Source organism: Leiobunum rupestre, chromosome 1 (assembly GCF_980474605.1).
Source record: "Leiobunum rupestre chromosome 1, qqLeiRupe1.1.hap1, whole genome shotgun sequence".
Lineage (NCBI taxonomy): Eukaryota > Metazoa > Arthropoda > Arachnida > Opiliones > Sclerosomatidae > Leiobunum > Leiobunum rupestre.
Window position 1 is genome coordinate 31,790,776 of NC_143384.1, and position 24,668 is coordinate 31,815,443.

Consider the following 24,668-nt stretch of genomic DNA (forward strand, 5'->3'; position numbering starts at 1 on the left):
AGACATCATGGTCTAGTTTCTACCCCCCCCCCCCACACGGGCACGAGAGGGGGAGGGGAAAACATTGTGAAATTGTTATTAAAATGTACAAAAACTATTAAATCATGATTAAAATGACCAAAATTATTAAATAATGATTAAAATGACCAAAATTAATAAAACGTGATTAGAATGACCAAAATTATGCAATCGTGATTAAAATGACCAAAAATATGACCAAAATTATTAAATCATGATTAAAATGACCAAAATTATTAAATCGTGATTAAAAATGACCACATTTATTAAAACGTGATTAGAATAACCAAAATTATTAAATCGTGATTTAAATGACCAAAAAATGACCAAAATTATTAAATAATGATTAAAATGACCAAAATTATTAAATAATGATTAAAATGACCTAAATTATTAAAAAGTGATTAGAATGACCAAAATTATTAAATCGTGATTAAAATGACCAAAATTATTAAATCGTGATTAAAAATGACCACATTTATTAAAACGTGATTAGAATAACCAAAATTATTAAATCGTGATTAAAATGACCAAAAAATGACCAAAATTATTAAATAATGATTAAAATGACCAAAATTATTAAATAATGATTAAAATGACCTAAATTATTAAAAAGTGATTAGAATGACCAAAATTATTAAATCGTGATTAAAATGACCAAAATTATGAAATCGTGATTAAAATGACCAAAATTATTAAAACGTGATTAAAATGACCAAAATTATTAAAACGTGATTAAAATGACCTAAATTATTAAAACGTGATTAAAATTACCTAAATTATTAAAACGTGATTAAAATGACCAAAATTATTAAATCGTGATTAAAATTACTAAAATTATTAAAACGTGATTGAAATGACCAAAATTATTAAATCGTGATAAAATGCAAAAAATATTAAAACGTGATTAAAATTACCAAAATCATTAAAACGTGATTAAAATTACCAAAATAATTAAAACGTAGTTAAAATGACTAAAATTATTAAATCCTGACTAAAACTATTAAATCATGACTAAAACTATTAAATCATGACTAAAACTATTAAATCGTGATTAAAATGACTCAAGTTATTGAAGGGTTTAAGTTAAGGTACTAAACAGGTGAATCCACCATTTTAAAACGCGAACTTATTAATTTTAATTAAGTATGATGGTCCAATGCATTAAAATTATCAATAAACTTTAAAAAAATTAAAAGCCATTAAAGGTTTTAAAATGAACTTCAATAAAAATCAATAAAAAATAATTTATAAATAAATAAAATAAAATCATAGAACCGATTTAAATCAAATAAATCGAATCTATACAAAATAATCCTCAATTCTGCTTTTAGTCTTTTTGGTTATGTACCTAGATTTGAGCCCTGGCAAGTTTGGTAATGTTGAAATGATAAGTCGAAAGTGACTTCATCCCCTTGAAAGAGTGCCGCCTCATTGCTACATCCATTTTATGGGCGCATAAAATAGCACCGAAACTAAGAATAATAAAACTTATTAGGCTGATAACGTCTCTTCAGTCGTTTGATTACCCTCTCTAGCTAGGTCACGTACTCACTCCAGCGATCAGCGTTGACAATTTACCGATAATTCGCGATTTACCGATATTTCAAACGATGTCGCCAATTTCCCGATATTTCATGCTATATCGAGATGTTATCGATACTTCAAGCTACATCGAGATGTTATCGATATTTCAAGCTATATCGAGATTTTATCGATATTTCAAGGTCCATCGAGACGTTATCGATATTTCGAGCTACATCGAGATGTTATCGATATTTCAAGCTATATCGAGATGTTAACGATATTTCAAGCTATATCGAGATGTTATCGATATTTCAAGCTATATCGAGATGTTATCGATATTTCGAGCTACATCGAGATGTTATCGATATTTCATGATATATCAAGATGTTATCGATATATCAAGCTACATCGAGATGTTATCGATATTTCAAGCTATATCGAGATATTATCGATATTTCAAGCTATATCAAGATGTTATCGATATTTCAAGCTATATCAAGATGTTATCGATATTTCATGATATATCAAGATGTTATCGATATTTCAACCTATATCAAGATGTTATCGATATTTCATGATATATCAAGATGTTATCGATATTTCAACCTATATCAAGATGTTATCGATATTTCAACCTACATCGAGATGTTATCGATATTTCAAGTTATATCGAGATGTTATCGATATTCCAAGCTATATCGAGATGTTATAGATATTTCAACATTTATATCTCGATTTTGCCGATATTTCAACACTTAGGTCTCGATTTTGCCGATATATTAACCTATATATCTATATTGTCAATAATTGAACGTAAATATCTATATTTCTGATATTTTAATCGACATTTCAACTAATAAATATTTTATCGGTATTTCATTGTATGTCTTGATTTGATCGATATTTCAACCAACATGTCTCTATTTGGTTGATATTTCCACACGTTTCTATTATATCGATATTTTAACGAACTATATGTATTAATTTTATCCATATTTCAACAACTATACGTAACAATTTTATCGATATTACAACTAAATATATCGATTTAATCGATAGTTCAAGTCAATGTGTTTTGCGATTTTACCAATACCGATATTTCCTCGAATATTTCATTTATTATTTGGCAATAAAAACCGATCGATTGTACTTTTATTATCGATTATTCATATTGATTTATTTTCATCCCAAACCGATTATCGACTATGTCATTTATCGGCTAACCTTAAACAAAAACAATTCGTGCCATATTAATAAGAGCGCAGAATTGTCTAATTTAAATTTAAAATGTTTGTTTTCAATCGTTGATTTAAAGCTATTATATTTTAATGTATTTATGGAAATATATAAGCGTAGTTTCTGTAGCAATGTTAATTCACAAAAAAATAAGTAATTCAATTTCATTCACAATAATTTAAATTTTAGTTTACGTTAAGTAAATTCAACGAAATATTAATTAAACGAAATATTAATTGAACGAAATATTAATTAAATGAAATATTAATTAAACGAAATATAAATTAAACGAAATATAAATTAAACGAAATATTAATTAAATCAAATATTAATGCTAATTAAATGAAATATTAATGCTAATTAAATGAAATATTAATGCTAATTAAATGAAATATTAATGCTAATTAAATGAAATATTAATGCTAATTAAATGAAATATTAATGCTAATTAAATGAAATATTAATGCTAGTTAAATGAAATATTAATTATAATTAAATGAAATATTAATGCTAGTTAAATGAAATATTAATGCTAATTACATAAAATGTTAATGGTAGTTAAATGAAATATTAATGCTAGTTAAATGAAATATTAATGCTAATTAAATGAAATATTTATGCTAATAAAATGAAATATAAATGCTAATTAAATGAAATATTAATGCTAATTAAATGAAATATAAATGCTAATTAAATGAAATATTAGTGCTAATTAAATTAAATATTATTATACAAATATTTTACAGCAATAAAATAAATAAATTTATAGTAATAAAATAAATAAATTTATAGTAATAAAATAAATAAAATTATAGTAATAAACTAAATAAATTTATAGTAATAAAATAAATAAATTTATAGTAATAAAATAAATAAAATTATAGTAATAAACTAAATAAATTTATAGTAATAAAATAAATAATTTTATAATAATAAACTAAATAAATTTATAGTAATAAAATAAATAATTATATAGTAATAAACTAAATAAATTTATAGTAATAAAATAAATAAATTTACAGTAATAAAATAACTAATTTTATAGTAATAAGCTAAATAAATTTATAGTAATAAAATAAATAAATTTATAGTAATAAAATAAATAAATTTATAGTAATAAAATAAATAAATTTATAGTAATAAAATAAATAAATTTATAGTAATAAAATAAATAAATTTATAGTAATAAAATAAATAAATTTATAGTAATAAAATAAATAAATAAATTTATCGAAATAAAATAAATAGATTTATCGTAGTAAAATAAATAAAAAATTATCTTAATAAAATAAATAAATAAATTTAACGTAAAAAAATTAAATTACAGGAATAATTTTTTAAAAATTTTTTATGTTGATTTTAAATTGTAAAAATGAGAATTCAGTTTTCCTTATTCCCTACTGCACATCTCTTTGAATTCGGCTGAAGGTTCACTGGTTCGGATGGAAACTTAGAGCATCATGTTTAGCACCAGGGGTCAAATGAAATTGATAAAATCGCCCTCACCTTGTTGATGATAGTGGTTTTAAACTTTTTACCTTTCGGACTTCAGTGGCCTGCTTCTAAAATAATACCGACAAACACGATTTCTAAATGATCCTTAAAGATGCTTGCGTTACAAGTATCACCCGAAACACTAAAGGTTAACCAGACATTTTGTATTCTGTTGGAGATTATCTTCAAACGCATTTATAAAACACAAAAAAAATCCTTTCTGTGTATAGAACTTTTATGGAAAATTTCAAATTAACATACAAAAGATATAATATAATTTCAAGATTTTGATTGAAATGCAATAAGCATTTTCTTTTAACGATAGTATATTGAACACAATATGCCGTAATTTTATTTTTTATGTGTTCCTCGATTTTATAAGTTGTCAATTTTTGGAGATAAAAAAGTCGAAAAAAAATTATTTAATTGAAATCTTATAAATTATACATATTTTTTATTAGCTAATTAATTGATAATAAACGTGCATCAGATATTTAAATCTTATTTAAATTTAATTTTTACTAGTAATTTGGTTGATTTTTAATAGACATATTTACAAAAAAACTATTTTTGACATTTTAATAAATTGATTCATGCTATTTAAATCAATAATTAAACACATTGATTTAAATCGATAATTAAAAACAAGGATTTATATCAATTATTAAACACATTGATTTAAATCGATAATTAAAAACAAGGATTTATATCAATTATTAAACACATTGATTTAAATCGATAATTAAAAACAAGGATTTATATCAATTATTAAACACATTGATTTAAATCGATATTAAAAAACAATGATTTATATCAATAATTAAAACATTGATTTATATCAATAATTTAAAACATTGATTCAAATCAATAATTTAAAACATTGATTTAAATCAATAATTTAAAACATTGATTTAAATCAATAATTTAAAACATTGATTCAAATAATTAATTTAAAACATTGATTCAAATAATTAATTAAAAACATTTATTTAATTCAATAATTTAAAACATTGATTTAAATCAATAATTAAAAACATTGATTTAAATCAATAATTAAAAACATTGATTTAAATCAATAATTAAAACATTGATTTATATCAATAATTAAAACATTGATTTAAATCAATAATTAAAAACATTGATTTAAATCAATAATTTAAAACATTGATTTAAATAAATAATTAAAAACATTGATTTAAATCAATAATTAAAAACATTGATTTAAATCAATAATTTAAAACATTGATTTAAATAAATAATTAAAAACATTGATTTAAATAAATAATTAAAAACATTGATTTAAATCAATAATTTAAATCATTGATTTAAATCAATAATTTAAAACATTGATTCAAATCCATAATTTAAAACATTGATTTAAATAAATAATTAAAAACATTGATTTAAATCAATAATTAAAAACATTGATTTAAATCAATAATTTAAAACATTGATTCAAATAATTAATTAAAAACATTGATTTTAATCAGGGGCGTAGGAACGTTCTAGAAGTCGGAGGGGGCAAAGTTAAACGAAAAGGGGTCTGGAGAATGGTTTTTAATTTTTAATGGAGTGTAGCTTCTTCGAATGCATGTGTACTTGTTACTACTATGTAAACTGGCGGGAAAAGACTGAAATTTAAACACAGTTCAGGTTCTATAAGCTTTATATGCTTTTAAAATGATAATTTGAGCCTTTTAGGTGATTTCAACTGACCAAAACGTTGGAGGGGGCAATAACATTAGTTGCCCCACCCAGCAAAATTCTAGGGGGGGGATTTCCCCCTACCCCTCCTGGTTCCTACGCCCCTGATTTAAATCAATAGTTAAAAACATTTTATTTAAGTTAATAAATAATATAAAAACATTTTATTTAAGTCAATAAATAATTTAAAAACATTTTATTTAAGTCAATAAATAAATAAAACAATGTTTGGTGTAAATCAATAAATAAAAAAAACAATGTTTGGTGTAAATCAATAAATAAAAAAAACAATGTTTGGTGTAAATCAATAATTAAAAAACATTGATTTAAATCGCGATTTATTTAATTTTCAATTTCTTAGGGTAAAATACTTCTGCTTAATTATCTTATCGTTGAAAATTTACATTAATATACTTAATTTCGTGTAATGCATTTTTAATTTAAATCTCTAATTACAGTTAATTTAATAATTATTTTTAGCCTCGGAAATTGTATTTTTAATTATTACGTGTGCTATCATTGAAAATTAATTAAATTAAGCTAATAATTCCCTGAAATAAAGCGATTAAATATAATTTCTTTTTAATAATTTCGAAGGTTTTTGGGGATAAAATTATCAGATTTGAAAGTTATTTATTCGCTCATGGCTATAGAGAGAGAGAGAGAGAGAGAGGGAGAGAGAGATATATCTATTCGCGTGTCGAAATTGATAAACTTGACTTTTGCCAATATAACGCGTCCATGAAAATACTCGTTTCTTTGCCGGAAGGACAAACTTCAAATGTTATATTGGAATTTAAAAGATAAGATTATTTTTATATATTTTATTTTAGATTTTCTTTTCAATTTCTGTCATTTATTTTCTTATTTTTTATACCTAGGTATTAAACCTAAAGGGTTAGTGTTCGATAGTAGAGAGCTGCATTTGAAGAATAGATGCAGCTATTCCCGTTGAAACGGTTTCCATTACCACCCATTCCCGTATAAAATTATTCCATTTCCATCCCATTCCCGTTTATATATTTGTTTTCCAACCATTTCCATCCCATTCCCGTTCAAATATTTGTTTTCCAACCATTTCCATCCCATTCCCGTTCAAATATTTGGTTTTCAACCATTTCAATCTCATTCCCATTCAAATATTTGTTTTCCAACCATTTCCATCCCATTTAATATATGGTGAGTGAGGGTAAGAATGGACATGGCGAAGTTTGGACACTTTTGAAAAATATTTAATTGAAAATTTATTCTTTGATGCCAAAGCGCAAAATTGGTCTCATTTTGAAGCCTTAAACATACCCTAAAACTTGCAATTTATTACTAAATATTTACACCGCGACAGATTATACAGCAAGTCTTGAAATAAAACCACTAAAATTATCGAAAAAAAGTCTTGAAATTTCATTGGAAATTTCGTTTTGTGGCTTAGGAAATAAGATATAGCATGCAAACATGAAATGGTGAGATAAAAATAAATTGTTTAAGTATTATTTTAAGCAATTTGGCGTTATTCTAGTACACGAAATTTATAATTTAATGAAGGTTTTGACTTTTTAATAAGCATTTAAAATAACTAGTGCAAAGTTTAAGATTGGACTGCCTACTTTGTTATCAATCACATGTCGATTGTATTCAATTTTAAACGAGGTAGGATTTAGTTTAAAGTCTTTCCTTGAAAGGAAACTTTAAAAACAAGTTTTCATATTCAAATTTCCCGGGAAAGCAGACGGCGGACTGCGTACGGCTGTGAGGTTGGAGCTCTACGAAACACGTAGCTATGAGGCTGCCTCGCTTACATTGCTAGTGAAGGAGAGTCGAGGGGTACGACACTTTTCAAATTTCATACACGCCAGTGATTTGAAAAATTCCAAATTTCAAATTACGTATTAAATTTTAGAAAATCTTTTCAAATTTCTCAAATGTTTTGGAATTTTTTTTTAATCGATTCCAACAAATTTCTCAAATTTAATAAATCTTATGAAATTTGATGGTTTTCCGCAAATTTTTATGAAATTTTAATTGAAATTTTAGCATATCTTGAGAAAATTCATAAATTTCTACGGGAAACTTAAGAAATCTTAAAAATTTACAAATTTACAAAAAAAAAAACCCGAAGGAGAAATTTCCAAAGATACCGTAAACTATTTCTGTGATAACTGGACACCAGAAGTATAATATGTAATATATTAATATTTTTATATATTAATATTGTAATATTACAATATCTACCCTTCTTGTACATAGTTTTCCTAATAGTGTCCAAAGTTAACACCCCCCCAGGCTAATTCAAAACTATTTTGTCCAATGTTTGACTTACTCACTTCATTTCTTAAAATAATTATTGTTTTAAAAATTCACAAATTTAAATACCAAAAACCAGAATATATTAAAAATGAACATTCATTATTTGTATTTCCATAAGTTAATGATTAACTTATGGTATTTCAAATCGTTTTAAAATGGTCTACTCTCAATTTGTGTTTTTAAATCGAATTTTACAAACAGTGTCCATTCTTACCCTCACTCACCCTAATTTTCCCATTCCCATCCCATTTAATATAGTTTTTCATTCCCAACCATTTCCATCCGATTTCATATATTTTCACATTCCCAACCCATTTAATGTATTTTTCACATTCCCAACCCATTTAATGTATTTTTCACATTCCCAACCCATTTAATGTATTTTTCTCATTTACAACCCATTTAATGTAGTTTTCTCATTCCCAACCCATTTAATGTAGTTTTCTCATTTCCAACCCATTTAATGTAGTTTTAACATTCTCAACCCATTTAATGTATTTTTCACAGTCCCAACCCATTTAATGTAGTTTTCTCATTCCCAACCCATTTAATGTAGTTTTCTCATTCCCAACCCATTTAATGTAGTTTTCTCATTCCCAACCCATTTAATGTATTTTTCTCATTCCCAACCCATTTTATGTAGTTTTCTCATTCCCAACCCATTTAATGTAGTTTTCTCATTCCCAACCCATTTAATGTAGTTTTCTCATTCCCAACCCATTTAATGTAGTTTTCTCATTCCCAACCCATTTAATGTAGTTTTCTCATTCCCAACCCATTTAATGTAGTTTTCTCATTCCCAACCCATTTAATGTAGTTTTCTCATTCAAAACCCATTTAATGTATTTTTCTCATTTACAACCCATTTAATGTAGTTTTCTCATTCCCAACCCATTTAATGTAGTTTTCTCATTTCCAACCCATTTAATGTAGTTTTAACATTCTCAACCCATTTAATGTATTTTTCACATTCCCAACCCATTTAATGTAGTTTTCTCATTCCCAACCCATTTAATGTAGTTTTCTCATTCCCAACCCATTTAATGTAGTTTTCTCATTCCCAACCCATTTAATGTAGTTTTCTCATTCCCAACCCATTTAATGTAGTTTTCTCATTCCCAACCCATTTAATGTAGTTTTCTCATTCCCAACCCATTTAATGTAGTTTTCTCATTCCCAACCCATTTAATGTAGTTTTCTCATTCAAAACCCATTTAATGTATTTTTCTCATTTACAACCCATTTAATGTAGTTTTCTCATTCCCAACCCATTTAATGTAGTTTTCTCATTTCCAACCCATTTAATGTAGTTTTAACATTCTCAACCCATTTAATGTATTTTTCACATTCCCAACCCATTTAATGTAGTTTTCTCATTCCCAACCCATTTAATGTAGTTTTCTCATTCCCAACCCATTTAATGTAGTTTTCTCATTCCCAACCCATTTAATGTAGTTTTCTCATTCCCAACCCATTTAATGTATTTTTCTCATTCCCAACCCATTTTATGTAGTTTTCTCATTCCCAACCCATTTAATGTAGTTTTCTCATTCCCAACCCATTTATTGTATTTTTCCCATTCTCAACCATTTCGATACCGTTTAATATAGTTTTCTCATTCCCATCCCGCATATTTTCGCGGTATCCCAACGGTTACCGTGGTAAATGGTTAAAAAAACATTCAACGTAACTCTCTCTCTTGATTGAAATCAAGTGACTAAAACCATTGATTGAAATCAAGTGATTAAAACCGTTAATTGAAATCAAGTGATTAAAACCGTTGATTGAAATCAAGTGATTAAAACCGTTAATTGAAATCAAGTGTTTAAAACCGTTGATTGAAATCAAGTGATTAAAACCGTTAATTGAAATCAAGTGTTTAAAACCGTTGATTGAAATCAAGTGATTAAAACCATTGATTGAAATCAAGTGATTAAAACCGTTGATTGATATCAAGTGATTATAACCGTTGATTGATATCAAGTGATTAATATCGTTGATTGAAATTAAGTAATTAAAATCATTGATTGAAATCAAGTTATTAAAACCGTTGATTGAAATCGATTAAAATCATTGATTGAAATCACATAATTATTTTTAATTAAGGAATTAACAAATAGTTCTAACACAATTCCAGTACAAAGCAAATCTGAGTAAAATAAAATTTTAAAAAGTAATTAAATTTAATTAAGATTTAATTTTAGATTATGTAATCAATAGATACATCCGTCAATTAGTCAATGAATTTAATAAAATCATAAGAAAAATAATATTATATTTCTTACGATAAAATCAATTTGATGAATTCAATAAAATCATAAGAAAAATAATATTATATTTCTTACGATAAAATCAATTTGATGAATTCAATAAAATCATAAGAAAAATAATATTATATTTCTTACGATAAAATCAATTTGATGAATTCAATAAAATCATAAGAAATATAATATTATATTTCTTAAGATAAAATCAATTTGATGAATTCAATAAAATCATAAGAAAAATATTTATATTTCTTAAGATAAAATCAATTTGATGAATTCAATAAAATCATAAGAATTTTTTTAATTTTTCTTAAGATAAAATCAATTTGATGAATTCGATAAAATCATAAGAAATATAATATTATATTTCTTAAGATAAAATCAATTTGATGAATTCAATAAAATCATAAGAATTTTTTTAATTTTTCTTAAGATAAAATCAATTTGATGAATTCGATAAAATCATAAGAAATATAATATCAATTTGATGAATTCGATAAAGTCATAAGAAAAATAACATTATATTTCTTAAGATAAAATCAATTTGATGAATTCAATAAAATCATAAGAAAACATATTATATTTCTTAAGATAAAATCAATTTGATGAATTCAATAAAATCATAAGAAATATAATATTATATTTCTTAAGATAAAATCAATTTGATGAATTCAATAAAATCATAAGAAAAATATTTATATTTCTTAAGATAAAATCAATTTGATGAATTCAATAAAATCATAAGAATTTTTTTAATTTTTCTTAAGATAAAATCAATTTGATGAATTCGATAAAATCATAAGAAATATAATATTATATTTCTTAAGATAAAATCAATTTGATGAATTCAATAAAATCATAAGAATTTTTTTAATTTTTCTTAAGATAAAATCAATTTGATGAATTCGATAAAATCATAAGAAATATAATATCAATTTGATGAATTCGATAAAGTCATAAGAAAAATAACATTATATTTCTTAAGATAAAATCAATTTGATGAATTCAATAAAATCATAAGAAAACATATTATATTTCTTAAGATAAAATCAATTTGATGAATTCAATAAAATCATAAGAAAAAATATTATATTTCTTAAGATAAAATCAATTTGATGAATTCAATAAAATCAATTTGGTTTTGCTTAAAAACTATTTGGCAACTCAGGTAAACAAGGTTTAAAAAGGGTATGAGAGATAATAATCAAAATAGTGTACCTAGCGATAACGTCCTTCTACGAAATACAAGATTCCATTTATTGCGTGTTTGTCAGTAAAGATGTGACTCAACTCAAATCGCAATTTTTCTGTTCGCATTCTGCCAATCAAGCAACCCAAAGCGCGTTCATCACTTGGACGCCTTTCATTGCGTTTGACATCTCGTAAACAATTCCAAATCTCTCGTGTTCCATTAAAAACCACTTGACATTTTACCCCAAGTTGCCAAGATAAATTGATTCGACATACTAGAGACTAGGAGGGATCAAGCCTTGGTTTAACAATAGTAGTAACAAACACTTAGGAAATGCACGCGGAACGCTAGAGTGATACATCCAGGTAGGCACTACTATTGTTAATCCAAAATCAAGCTATTCGCAGTTTTCATGTTCCTAGATAGAGTCATTTCCTAGTGTTATGTCACCAGGTTTAACAGAAACTAGGGGATGATCGGCACTAGTTACGCTAAAAACCAATCGTAGCTCGTCTTAGCACACTTTTTTTATTTAGATAATATTGGCTTTAAGGTATTGTTTTATTAAAACCTGAAGGGCACTGAGTTTTTGGTTGTCCTTAAAATTACCATAAATGGTTAAATATTTCAACATGATTTAATCATTTTAATTACGATTTAATCATTTTAATCACGATTTAATTATTTTAATCACGGTTTTATCATTTTAATCACGAATGAATTATTTTAATCACGAATGAATTATTTAAATCTCGATTTCATAAATTCATTCACGATTTAATCATTTCAATGATTATTTCATAAATTCAATCACGATTTAATCATTTCAATGATAATTTCATAAATTCAATCACGATTTAATCATTTCAATGATAATTTCCTAAATTCAATCACGATTTAATCATTTCAATGATAATTTCCTAAATTCAATCACGATTTAATATTGACTTAATCGATTTAATAATTTAATCGTGACTTAATCGATTTAATAATTTAATCGTGACTTAATCGGTTTAATAATTTAATCGTGACTTAATCGATTTAATAATCTAATCGTGACTTAATCGATTTAATCATTTAATCGTGATTTAATCGATTTAATCATTTAATCGTGACTTAATCGATTTAATCATTTAATCGTGACTTAATCGATTTAATCATTTAATCGTGACTTAATCGATTTAATCATTTAATCGTGACTTAATCGATTTAATCATTTAATCGTGACTTAATCGATTTAATCATTTAATCGTGACTTAATCGATTTAATCATTTTAAGGTAACTAATACCTAGGAGCAACAAACTCAGCACCTAGCTACCGCTAATACATAGTTTGCATCAATGACGCAGTTCCAATTATGCCCCAAGAATAAATATGTAAGTTGAGCAGAATGAATCGTACAATACCGCCATTTTGCTATGGAAATTATTACATGAAATTTTAACGTCAACGTTTAGTTTATATCCGATGTAAATCAAATGATTTTTAAATAATTGTCTTAAATTATGAAAGTGTACAAAAAATTATAATAATACCAATTCAGAGCAAATTACATTATTTACTAAAACGCTAATTAAAATAATGAAGATTAATTTAAATTTTAAATAAATAAATAAATAAACAATCAAACAAACAAATATATAAATAAATAAATATATACATACATATATAAATAAATAAATACATAAATAAATAAATACGTAAATAAATAAATACGTAAATAAATAAATACGTAAATAAATAAATACGTAAATAAATAAATACGTAAATAAATGCATAAATTAATAAACCAATAAATAAAGTAATAAATTAATAAACAAATATTGAAATAAATAAATAAACAAATAAATAAATAGGTTTTTATATTTTATTAAAACATTCGAAAATCAAAACCCCTATTTGATGTCTTAGTGGGGCAAATAAATAAAGAAATAATGTTTTAATAAAATAAAAAATTTATAATTTTGTCGCTGCTTTGAGAAACCACACAAGCAGAAAGGAAATCCGACCATTTTTGAATTTCCACGATAATTTATTGAAACGTTTTATAAAGTTAACAACGCGCGAAGATGATCACGAACTGGAGAAACGAGACCCATAACAATAAGACAGGTTAAACCAGCCCTCTCGAAAACGTGAACGCGAAACTTGTATCCGAGTGTATACGTAGCTTTATTCTGTACAATCTACAAGTTCCCCGTTCGAGTTTTTGAGGGATGGCTAAACCCGTGGCTTTTAAGTTTTGAAATCAAGCGTAGCATCATTTGAAATTAGCCTCCATAAACAAGCAGGTGCGTACGCCCTGGTTACCACAAACTACGAATACACAGTTAAGTTATACGGTTCAAATATGAGAGTAAATGATATACAAAACCAACAGGTTGAAAAGTTAACGCCAAGAGCCATTTCGAATTACGTTATATTGCATCTGTTTTCCTCGTACCGGCATTGCTAAATTACTTAATATTGAAATCCAATTTTCCTTTTAAAAGAAACATCTATCGTTTAATAATTATTTTATATTGACATACAGTAAAATTCAATTAAGTGTTCTGATTTTAAATTTAATCGATTCTCATTATCGTAATTTTGTTTTGTTTTTTGTAATTATTAAAATGACACGATTTTACACTTAAATTAATTTTAAACGTAGTTATTATATATTTTTAGAATTGAGATAATTATTACGGTATTTCTTTAAAATTATTGAAATTTAAAGATTAATAGTTTAAATTAATGTTAAAGATACTAATTGTATTTTTTATAATTGATATTAAGAATTATTTAAAAAATATTGAAATTTAAAGATTAATACTTTAATTTAATGTTAAAGACATTAATTGTATTTTTTATAATTGATATTAAGAATTATTTAAAAATTATTGAAATTTAAAGATTAATACTTTAATTTAATGTTAAAGACATTAATTGAATTTTTTATAATTGATATTAAGAATTATTTAAAAATTATTTAAAAATTATTTAAAATTTAAAAATTAATATTTTGAATTAAAGTAAAAGATATTAATTGTATTTTTATAATTGATATTAAGAATTATTTAAAAATTATTAAAATTTAAAGATTAATAGCTTAAATTAAATTAGAATGTATTAATTATGTATTTTATATAATTGACGTTAAGAATTATTAAAGGGTTTCTTTAAAATTATTAAAATTTAAAGATTAATAGCTTAAATTAAATTAAAATGTATTAATTATATATTTTTATAATTGACGTTAAGAATTATTAAAGGGTTTCTTTAAAATTATTAAAATTTAAAAATTATTAAAGTTTTTGAAATTAAATTGAGTAAATGTAAAATATGGCAATTTAAATAATATTTTAAACAGTTAAAAATATTTAAATTATTTGAAATTTCCCCGTTTAATTAGTGAAAATATCAAACCAAAGACCTTGATTTAAAACCAATATTAATAAATAATTTAAAAAATAAACTAAACTAAAATAATTACAATTACTGTAAAAATTTAGTTTTATTTTTTCAATAATAATTTAAATTATTTTAAATTACTTTTGTCAGTATACGTAACTCAAATATTAAAAACAAAAGTTGAAGGTAACAACAATTAACCCGTAAAACGACAATATAAACAACTACAAATAAATTACGCAACTTTTAAAAAGGCAAGACAAGAAAACGTTGAAACTTACTTGTTTATACATTAGCCTGGCTAAAGGCTACAAAGTCCTTAAATCCTCATGATAGTCAGAAACGTACAAATAAATTAAACACATAAAAAACACCAACAAAACACCACTAAAGAACGAACAATCGGCAGATGCATCTATCGCGAAATCCGAAATCTGACGATCCACGCCGCTAAAAACGGCCAAAACTATGGATAGTCAACCACGCGCTGAACCCAACCTAGCTACGGTCTGAGGGCGAACGCGACCCGGTCATCTCGACCAATAAGCGAGGTTCATTTACACCTCGTGACGGCGTCATCTCATCCAGTCGGTAACGTTCGCGCTAGACGCGTTAACATTGATAAGCGACCCAAATAGTATCTCGGAAACCTTGCGCTCCGGCGAGACCTCCAAACGCTAGTGGTTTCTTCTGACGCGTTTAGGCCCCCCCTCATTATTTTGACTGTACCGTAAGTAGGTAAATAACGTTCGAATGACCTCAATATCAAGAATTAGTTGTAACTCTTTTTTTATGCTTTTCCTATAGGGCATCTCTTGGCTGTAGCGTTTGTCTTAGATTTCACAAGATTTCAGGCTTAAGAACGCGTCTGTTCCAAGGCCCCACCTTTACCTTTCTTATTTTATTTTGAGATATTTTTTTGAAAAAGATTATCTATTTCGTCGTAAATTATAGCGGTTTTTCCTTGGATGTTTCCGAAGGTTTGTTATAAAGAGTGTCATGTTTTGGGAAGAAATTAACTCGTTTTCACAGCATTATCGAGAAAGTATTTACTTATACGTTAGGAAGAATGAATAATTGAATATGTGGAGTCGTTCCGCGGCCATTATCGTCTAATTTTCCCCTCTCCACTTCGGGGGGAGGGAAGGAAAATGTCACCGGCGTGCGCTTCAGGGAATCAATGAGGCACCAGGGTTGATTTGTTTGTTTTTAGGGGGGAAGGAACTTATTTTTAGAGAGTGATGGGGATCGGCAGCAACGATAAAAATCATCTCAACACGGTCATTCCTCAAAACGTATAAATAAATTCTTGGTATTATTCTTTGCTAGGGGATTGGTTTAACGTATAATGGTTATGTTTAGAATCTGAAAGCGTTTGACCATAGCTCGTATTAAGTGTATATAAATTCTTGCTATTATTTTTTACTGTTTTTTTTGGATTGGTTCATAATCGGTTTAACGTATAATGGTTATGTTTAGAATCTGAAAGCGTTTGACCATAGCTCGTATTAAGTGTATATAAATTCTTGGTATTATTTTTTACTGTTTTTTTTTAAGATTGGTTCATAATCGGTTTAACGTATAATGGTTATGTTTAGAATCTGAAAGGGTTTGACCATACATGTAGCTCCTATTAAGTGTATAAAAATTTTTTGTATTATTTTTTACTAGGGGCTTTTTGTATTGGTTCATAATCGGTTTAACGTATAATGGTTATGTTTAGAATCTGAAAGGGTTTGACCATACATGTAGCTCCTATTAAGTGTATAAAAATTTTTGGTATTATTTTTTACTAGGGGCTTTTTGTATTGGTTCATAATCGGTTTAACGTATAATGGTTATGTTTAGAATCTGAAAGGGTTTGACCCTAACTCCTATAAAGTGTATATAAATTCTTGGTATTATTCTTTACTGGGGGCTTTTTGGATTGGTTCATAATTGGTTTAAAGTATAATAGTTATTTCTAGAATCTGAAAGCGTTTGACCATAGCTCGTATTAAGTGTATATAAATTCTTGGTATTATTTTTTACTGTTTTTTTTAAGATTGGTTCATAATCGGTTTAACGTATAATGGTTATGTTTAGAATCTGAAAGCGTTTGACCATAGCTCGTATTAAGTGTATATAAATTCTTGGTATTATTTTTTACTGTTTTTTTTTAAGATTGGTTCATAATCGGTTTAACGTATAATGGTTATGTTTAGAATCTGAAGGGTTTGACCATACATGTAGCTCCTATTAAGTGTATAAAAATTTTTGGTATTATTTTTTACTAGGGGCTTTTTGGATTGGTTCATAATCGGTTTAACGTATAATGGTTATGTTTAGAATCTGAAAGGGTTTGACCCTAACTCCTATAAAGTGTATATAAATTCTTGGTATTATTCTTTACTGGGGGCTTTTTGGATTGGTTCATAATTGGTTTAAAGTATAATAGTTATTTCTAGAATCTGAAAGCGTTTGACCATAGCTCGTATTAAGTGTATATAAATTCTTGGTATTATTTTTTACTGTTTTTTTTTTAAGATTGGTTCATAATCGGTTTAACGTATAATGGTTATGTTTAGAATCTGAAAGCGTTTGACCATAGCTCGTATTAAGTGTATATAAATTCTTGGTATTATTTTTTACTGTTTTTTTTTTAAGATTGGTTCATAATCGGTTTAACGTATAATGGTTATGTTTAGAATCTGAAGGGTTTGACCATACATGTAGCTCCTATTAAGTGTATAAAAAATTTTGGTATTATTTTTTACTAGGGGCTTTTTGGATTGGTTCATAATCGGTTTAACGTATAATGGTTATGTTTAGAATCTGAAAGGGTTTGACCCTAACTCCTATAAAGTGTATATAAATTCTTGGTATTATTCTTTACTGGGGGCTTTTTGGATTGGTTCATAATTGGTTTAAAGTATAATAGTTATTTCTAGAATCTGAAAGCGTTTGACCATAGCTCGTATTAAGTGTATATAAATTCTTGGTATTATTTTTTACTGTTTTTTTTAAGATTGGTTCATAATCGGTTTAACGTATAATGGTTATGTTTAGAATCTGAAAGCGTTTGACCATAGCTCGTATTAAGTGTATATAAATTATTGGTATTATTCTTTACTGGGGGCTTTTTGGATTGGTTCATAATTGGTTTAAAGTATAATAGTTATTTCTAGAATCTGAAAGGGTTTAACCATAACTCCTATTAAATGTATATAAATTCTTGGTATTATTATTTACTGGGGGCTTTTTGGATTGGTTCATAATTGGTTTAAAGTATAATAGTTATTTCTAGAATCTGAAAGGGTTTAACCATAACTCCTATAAAGTGTATATAAATTCTTGGTATTATTCTTTACTGGGGGCTTTTTGTATTGGTTCATAATTGGTTTAAAGTATAATAGTTATTTCTAGAATCTGAAAGGGTTTAACCATAACTCCTATTAAATGTATATAAATTCTTGGTATTATTATTTACTGGGGGCTTTTTGGATTGGTTCATAATTGGTTTAAAGTATAATAGTTATTTCTAGAATCTGAAAGGGTTTAACCATAACTCCTATTAAATGTATATAAATTCTTGGTATTATTATTTACTGGGGGCTTTTTGGATTGGTTCATAATTGGTTAAACGTATAATGGTTATGTTCAGATTCTGAAAGGTTTGACCATAGCTCCTAGTAAGTGTATATTATATGTAAGTCTGGCATTAGCGTTTTAAGTTCACGCTGGGACGTTTTTCTGAAAGTATAAGTCAATTTGTATCATCAAAAGTATATAAAATGCTCTTAGAGCGAAGTATACTTATAGGATATAAAAATGAAACATGCGCAAGTCAATGCCGTTTTCAATGGGCGCTATTTTTTAATCGCGGATGTCTACATATGTATGCTATTTCGTACTGACTATTTTTTCTTCCGAAAATTATTTTGATAAATCAGCATATTAAGGTACATGTTTTGCAGTATAGGCAGATGATACTTATCTCGTAGAGATATATTATTAACTTCTGAAATCATTTATTTACTTATTTATTTATTGGGTAACTATAATAATGTTTAATAGATTTCGTAGGGTAATTTTCTTAAGATTATAAAAATTTATTATGTAAACCTGAAATTGTTTATCTATTGAAATATGTTTGCATTATCGACTTTAATATCGTGACAATATATCGTCATTATTATTACATTTTATCACCAAGATAATACCAAATTTAGGCAATATTTTTTTCTAATACGATTAAAAATCGATAATTCTGGAAAATATTATATATATTCTTGTATAATTCAAGGTTGAAATGATATTTCGAAAAAGGTCAATTAATCAATATACCTTTTTTGGGACCTAAGATAGTTGATTATATCCAATCAAAATATTGAGCGCATTTATTGAATCGCAAAATCGTGACGATATATCGCATAATAATATAATCACGAGATATCGCATTAAATATCGGGATGACATCTCATAATAATATCGTTACTATACATCGCATTAAATATCGGGACGATATATCGCATAATAATATTATTACTATATATCGCATAATAATATTATTACTATATATCACATTAAATATCGTTACTATATATCACATTAAATATCGTTACTATATATCACAATATCGTAAAAATATATCGCATTACAATGTCATGCCAATATAGCGCATCGAATAAAATATCGTGACGATAAATCGCTTAAAATATCGTGACGATTAATTGCATAAAATATTGTGACGATAAGTTGCATAAAATATCGTGACCATAAATCGCATAAAATATCGTGACGATAAATTGCATAAAATATCGTGATGATAAATCGTATATAATATTGTCACGATAAATCGCTTAAGATGTCCTGACGATAAATCGCATACGATGTCGTGACGATAAATCGCCTAAAATATCGTGACGATAATAAAATATCGTGACGATAATAAAATATCGTGACGATAATCAAATATCGTGACGATAATCAAATATCGTGACGATAATAAAATATCGTGACAATAATAAAATATCGTGACGATAAATCGCATAAAATATCGTGACGATAAATCGCATAAAATATCGTGACGATATACCGCTTTACAAATCGAGAAAATATGTCGCATCACAAAATCGTGAGAATTATCACATCACGTGACATACCGCATCACTATATTGTAACGATATATCGCAACGCCAAATTTTAACGACATAACGTTTCGCGAAATAATGAAAATATATCGATTTCTAAGTGTAGTCGTATTATCGTTCTCGCTAAATGTATAGCATATAATTATCGCCCGTCCTATTTATGCGATACCGCAAGCCCCTAATTTCCCTCCAATTTCCTGCCTTAAGACATCGTGTCCTTCACGCGTATTGTATCCATTCTAAAAATATGTCCAAAATACGGGCTCTCTCTGCTAGGTGCAACAACGCCAATTTCCGTCCCGCGTGGCCCAACCCCAACCGCTGTTCATTGTTCTTCGTAACAATCAGAAATAGGCCCACAAACTCTATTAACGAAGCTTTTGGAACTGGTTAAAACATCAGCCGCCACTTTGCGCAATCTAAAACGACACACACTTTACCGGATTATAGCCTTAGATAGTCAGAAATCGGTAAGCCTCGTCTGCGAGAAATACAATCATTATCATAAAATTTCACACTTGGCTAGTTTTAACAAACTGCGAAATAAAACAAGATGTCACGGACATTTGAGTACACACAATCCTTCTGACGTGTTAAGTACATCTGGCATATTGAAGTAGGTGGTTTCTTTTCGCTTGTTCCGGGATTTCGGAGTAGGGTAAGAAGGGTAAGGCTATGACGTCATTTTACTCCGATTCTGTGCTGGCGAATAGTTTGAGTCGGAGTAAAATGTTTTTCCAAAATGGCTGTCTGTTTGCTTCTTTAGCAGGTAAATTCTGGCTAGCAGACGACAAAATCCGATTTACTCCTTTACACCTCCTTTTATAAGTAATAGTTTTCGTGAACTTTTGAATATGCTTTGTAGGAATCTAAACAGAAAACACATTTATCAAATCTTAGGCCTTAGCGTTTGACGCATCCCATTTACATCTAGTCTCCATTGCATCCCATTTACATCTAGTCTAAATTGCATCCCATTTACATCTAGTCTCCATTGAATCCCATTTACATCTAGTCTCCATTACATCCCATTTACATCTAGTCTCCATTGCATCCCATTTACATCTAGTCTTCATTGCATCCCATTTACATCTAGTCTCCATTGCATCCCATTTACATCTAGTCTCCATTGCATCCCATTTACATCTAGTCTCCATTGCATCCCATTTACATCTAGTCTAAATTGCATCCCATTTACATCTAGACTCCATTGAATCCCATTTACATCTAGTCTCCATTGCATCCCATTTACATCTAGTCTCCATTGCATCCCATTTACATCTAGTCTAAATTGCATCCCATTTACATCTAGTCTCCATTGAATCCCATTTACATCTAGTCTCCATTGCATCCCATTTACATCTAGTCTCCATTGCATCCCATTTACATCTAGTCTTCATTGCATCCCATTTACATCTAGTCTCCATTGCATCCCATTTACATCTAGTCTCCATTGCATCCCATTTACATCTAGTCTCCATTGCATCCCATTTACATCTAGTCTAAATTGCATCCCATTTACATCTAGTCTCCATTGCATCCCATTTACATCTAGTCTCCATTGCATCCCATTTACATCTAGTCTCCATTGCATCCCATTTACATCTAGTCTAAATTGCATCCCATTTACATCTAGTCTCCATTGAATCCCATTTACATCTAGTCTCCATTGCATCCCATTTACATCTAGTCTCCATTGCATCCCATTTACATCTAGTCTCCATTGCATCCCATTTACATCTAGTCTAAATTGCATCCCATTTACATCTAGTCTCCATTGCATCCCATTTACATCTAGTCTCCATTGCATCCCATTTACATCTAGTCTCCATTGCATCCCATTTACATCTAGTCTCCATTGCATCCCATTTACATCTAGTCTCCATTGCATCCCATTTACATCTAGTCTCCATTGCATCCCATTTACATCTAGTCTCCATTGCATCCCATTTACATCTAGTCTCCATTGCATCCCATTTACACATTTAATTTGTTACAATCAACTATAAATTAATTATCGTCGATTGGAACAAATTAATCGATAATTTCCAATAAAAATAAATAAATTGTTGGGCTTTAGAATTTTAAAAAACCGAGCTAGATCTATGCGAAGTTGAAGAAGAGATCCGAAGAAATGACGTCACAAACTTTAACCGGAAGAAAGTAGGCCTAATCTACTTGAAGTTGGAAATGCGAACGACTGTCCGTTCTTCTCTCTAATTTCTATGCTTGGATATTCTCGCCCGTAGACATACGTTCTAAAACGCCTCACTCAGCGGCGCTGAAGTGGAAAAATTTTAAAATTTGTATGCCGAAAAAAATCACAGAAAAGGACGCTATTAAAGTTCTGGACACCCTGTCCCAAAAATCTATATCGGGCTATCAAGAAGATGTGCTGCCCAATAAATTGACATATCATTGACCCTTCTAGACCTAACTGTCATAGAGATATAAACGACACGGTTGCATCGGCTACACTGTACGTGAAACAAGTACCCTCCAATCCCTAGGGATTGTGTGTAAAAACGCGTTTTATCCGAGACTAAATTAAATCCATACCCTTGATACTCTTATTTCGAACGCCCCAAGGTAGCCCTATTTATAAATGTATTTTAAAAGCTCGGCGAATATGACGCGTTTATAGGCCTTGGCGAGATAACGCGTTTACCTGACAGTGGCGAATGGAGCCTTCCATTTAGTATAAGTCTATGGAAATGTTTTAACGTTATCCCCGCTTATGTTTATTACTTTCAGCTTAAATTACACCCGTATAGGTTTATTTTAATAGTGGATATTACGTAATCCAACAGATTTGAATTTCTTTCGCGTTTTGAATATTTATAAGGTGGCGTAATTACGTTTCGTAATAAGTCCTAATGTCATGTGGAGTATGTTCAGCATAAGTAACATAATACACGTAAGTATGACACTTCCTATTGTTTTAACGCTCATTTTCTGACCGAACTGATACTCTCGTCCAGCTCAGAATTGGTCCCTCGACCAAAACTGAGTTGTTTATTATCCTCCTTGGTGGTAGTGTGTTTCTCCTTTGCTCATATTTAGACACTAGGGGGCTCTGTGTTGAGAAATAAAAGTTGATTGCGCAATAGCAATTATCATACCATATTATTCTATAAGTGTGTACTTTTGGGGATTATTTTACTGAGAGCTCAAAGTATTACATGTAAAATGGTTTTGTTGGATTATATATTAAGTTCATTTTTCTTTAAATATGAAAAGTATACTTTTTTGAAATAAAACAAAATGATGTGGTTTTCCGGAGACAACGGGAGGGAGGGGGGTTGCTAAAATTTGTGTATTTATTATCCTCGCTACGCCACTGAGCGTCTATCTTGTGCATAGCTCTCACAAGGAGACTACCCGAGGTGTTACACACCGATTTTGTTCAAACTCGGGGGATTAGTAGACCTTCATGTAACTTGAAAAATCCTAAAGGGAATTTATTCAATGGGCAACGGTTTTGCCATGGCAACGAAAATGTTTTTGACAACATAAAATGGAAATTGTTCCAATGAAAATAACATGGGATTTTGACCGATTCCAAGGGTCCCCCCTGTGAAACATTTTACAAAATTGAAAAATAATAATAATAATAATAAAAATTGACGAAAAAAATAAAATTGATCACATTTTTGATCAATTTAAAAAAAAATCACAGGGAAATCGGTCAAAATCCCATGTTATTTGCAATGGGAAAATTTCAATTTTATGTTGTCAAAAACATTTTTCGTTGCCATGGCAAACCTGTTGCCCATTGAATAAAATCCCTTTAGGATTTTTCAAGTTACGTGAAGGTCTACCAATCCCCCGAGTTTGAACAAAATCGGTGTGTAACACCTCGGGTAGTCTCCTGTCAGTAGAACGTTTGCATATGAAGACTAGGAAGTATCATACTTATTGAAAATCTTATAGACTTATGAATATACTTATGGTTCAGGGATATTTTTTTAATTTGTGAATTTTTCTCGTTAGAGGCGCTTATTCTTTTGGGTTATAACATCAATTATCATAAGTAACATAATATTGATAAGTATAACAATTAGCAAAAATTATTACCGAGCTGATTTTAGTAGTTATTGCGCCATCTAGGTTTAGTTCAGCAAGAGCCACCTAGTTTCTAAATAGGCCCAAGGCAAAATATACTTATGCCAAGGATGATAATATACTACTCAGTTCGGTTGCGAGTCCAAGTCGGAGCTGGGTGAGAGTGTCAGTACAAAAGTTTCGGTACGATAATTAGCATTAAAACAATAGGAATTGTGTTATATTTATTGTATGTTATTCGCGGTCAATTCAAGCATACTAATTATTAGTAATTACTTCTACTACCTGACACACATATGGAAGTACATTGTAGTCTTTTGGTATTATTCAACTA

General features: G+C 27.9%; 1 protein-coding gene across 1 annotated transcript in view; it reads right to left on the reverse strand.

The window, feature by feature from the left end:
* The window catches only part of LOC149962122 (uncharacterized), a 33,810-nt gene extending 18,011 nt beyond the window's left edge, over positions 1–15,799 (reverse strand). Inside the window, exon 1 of the mRNA XM_090178719.1 lies at positions 15,419–15,799. The gene's annotated coding sequence lies outside the window, so the exon portion shown is untranslated. The remainder of the gene's footprint in view (positions 1–15,418) is intronic.
* Between the last annotated feature and the right edge of the window lie 8,869 nt (positions 15,800–24,668).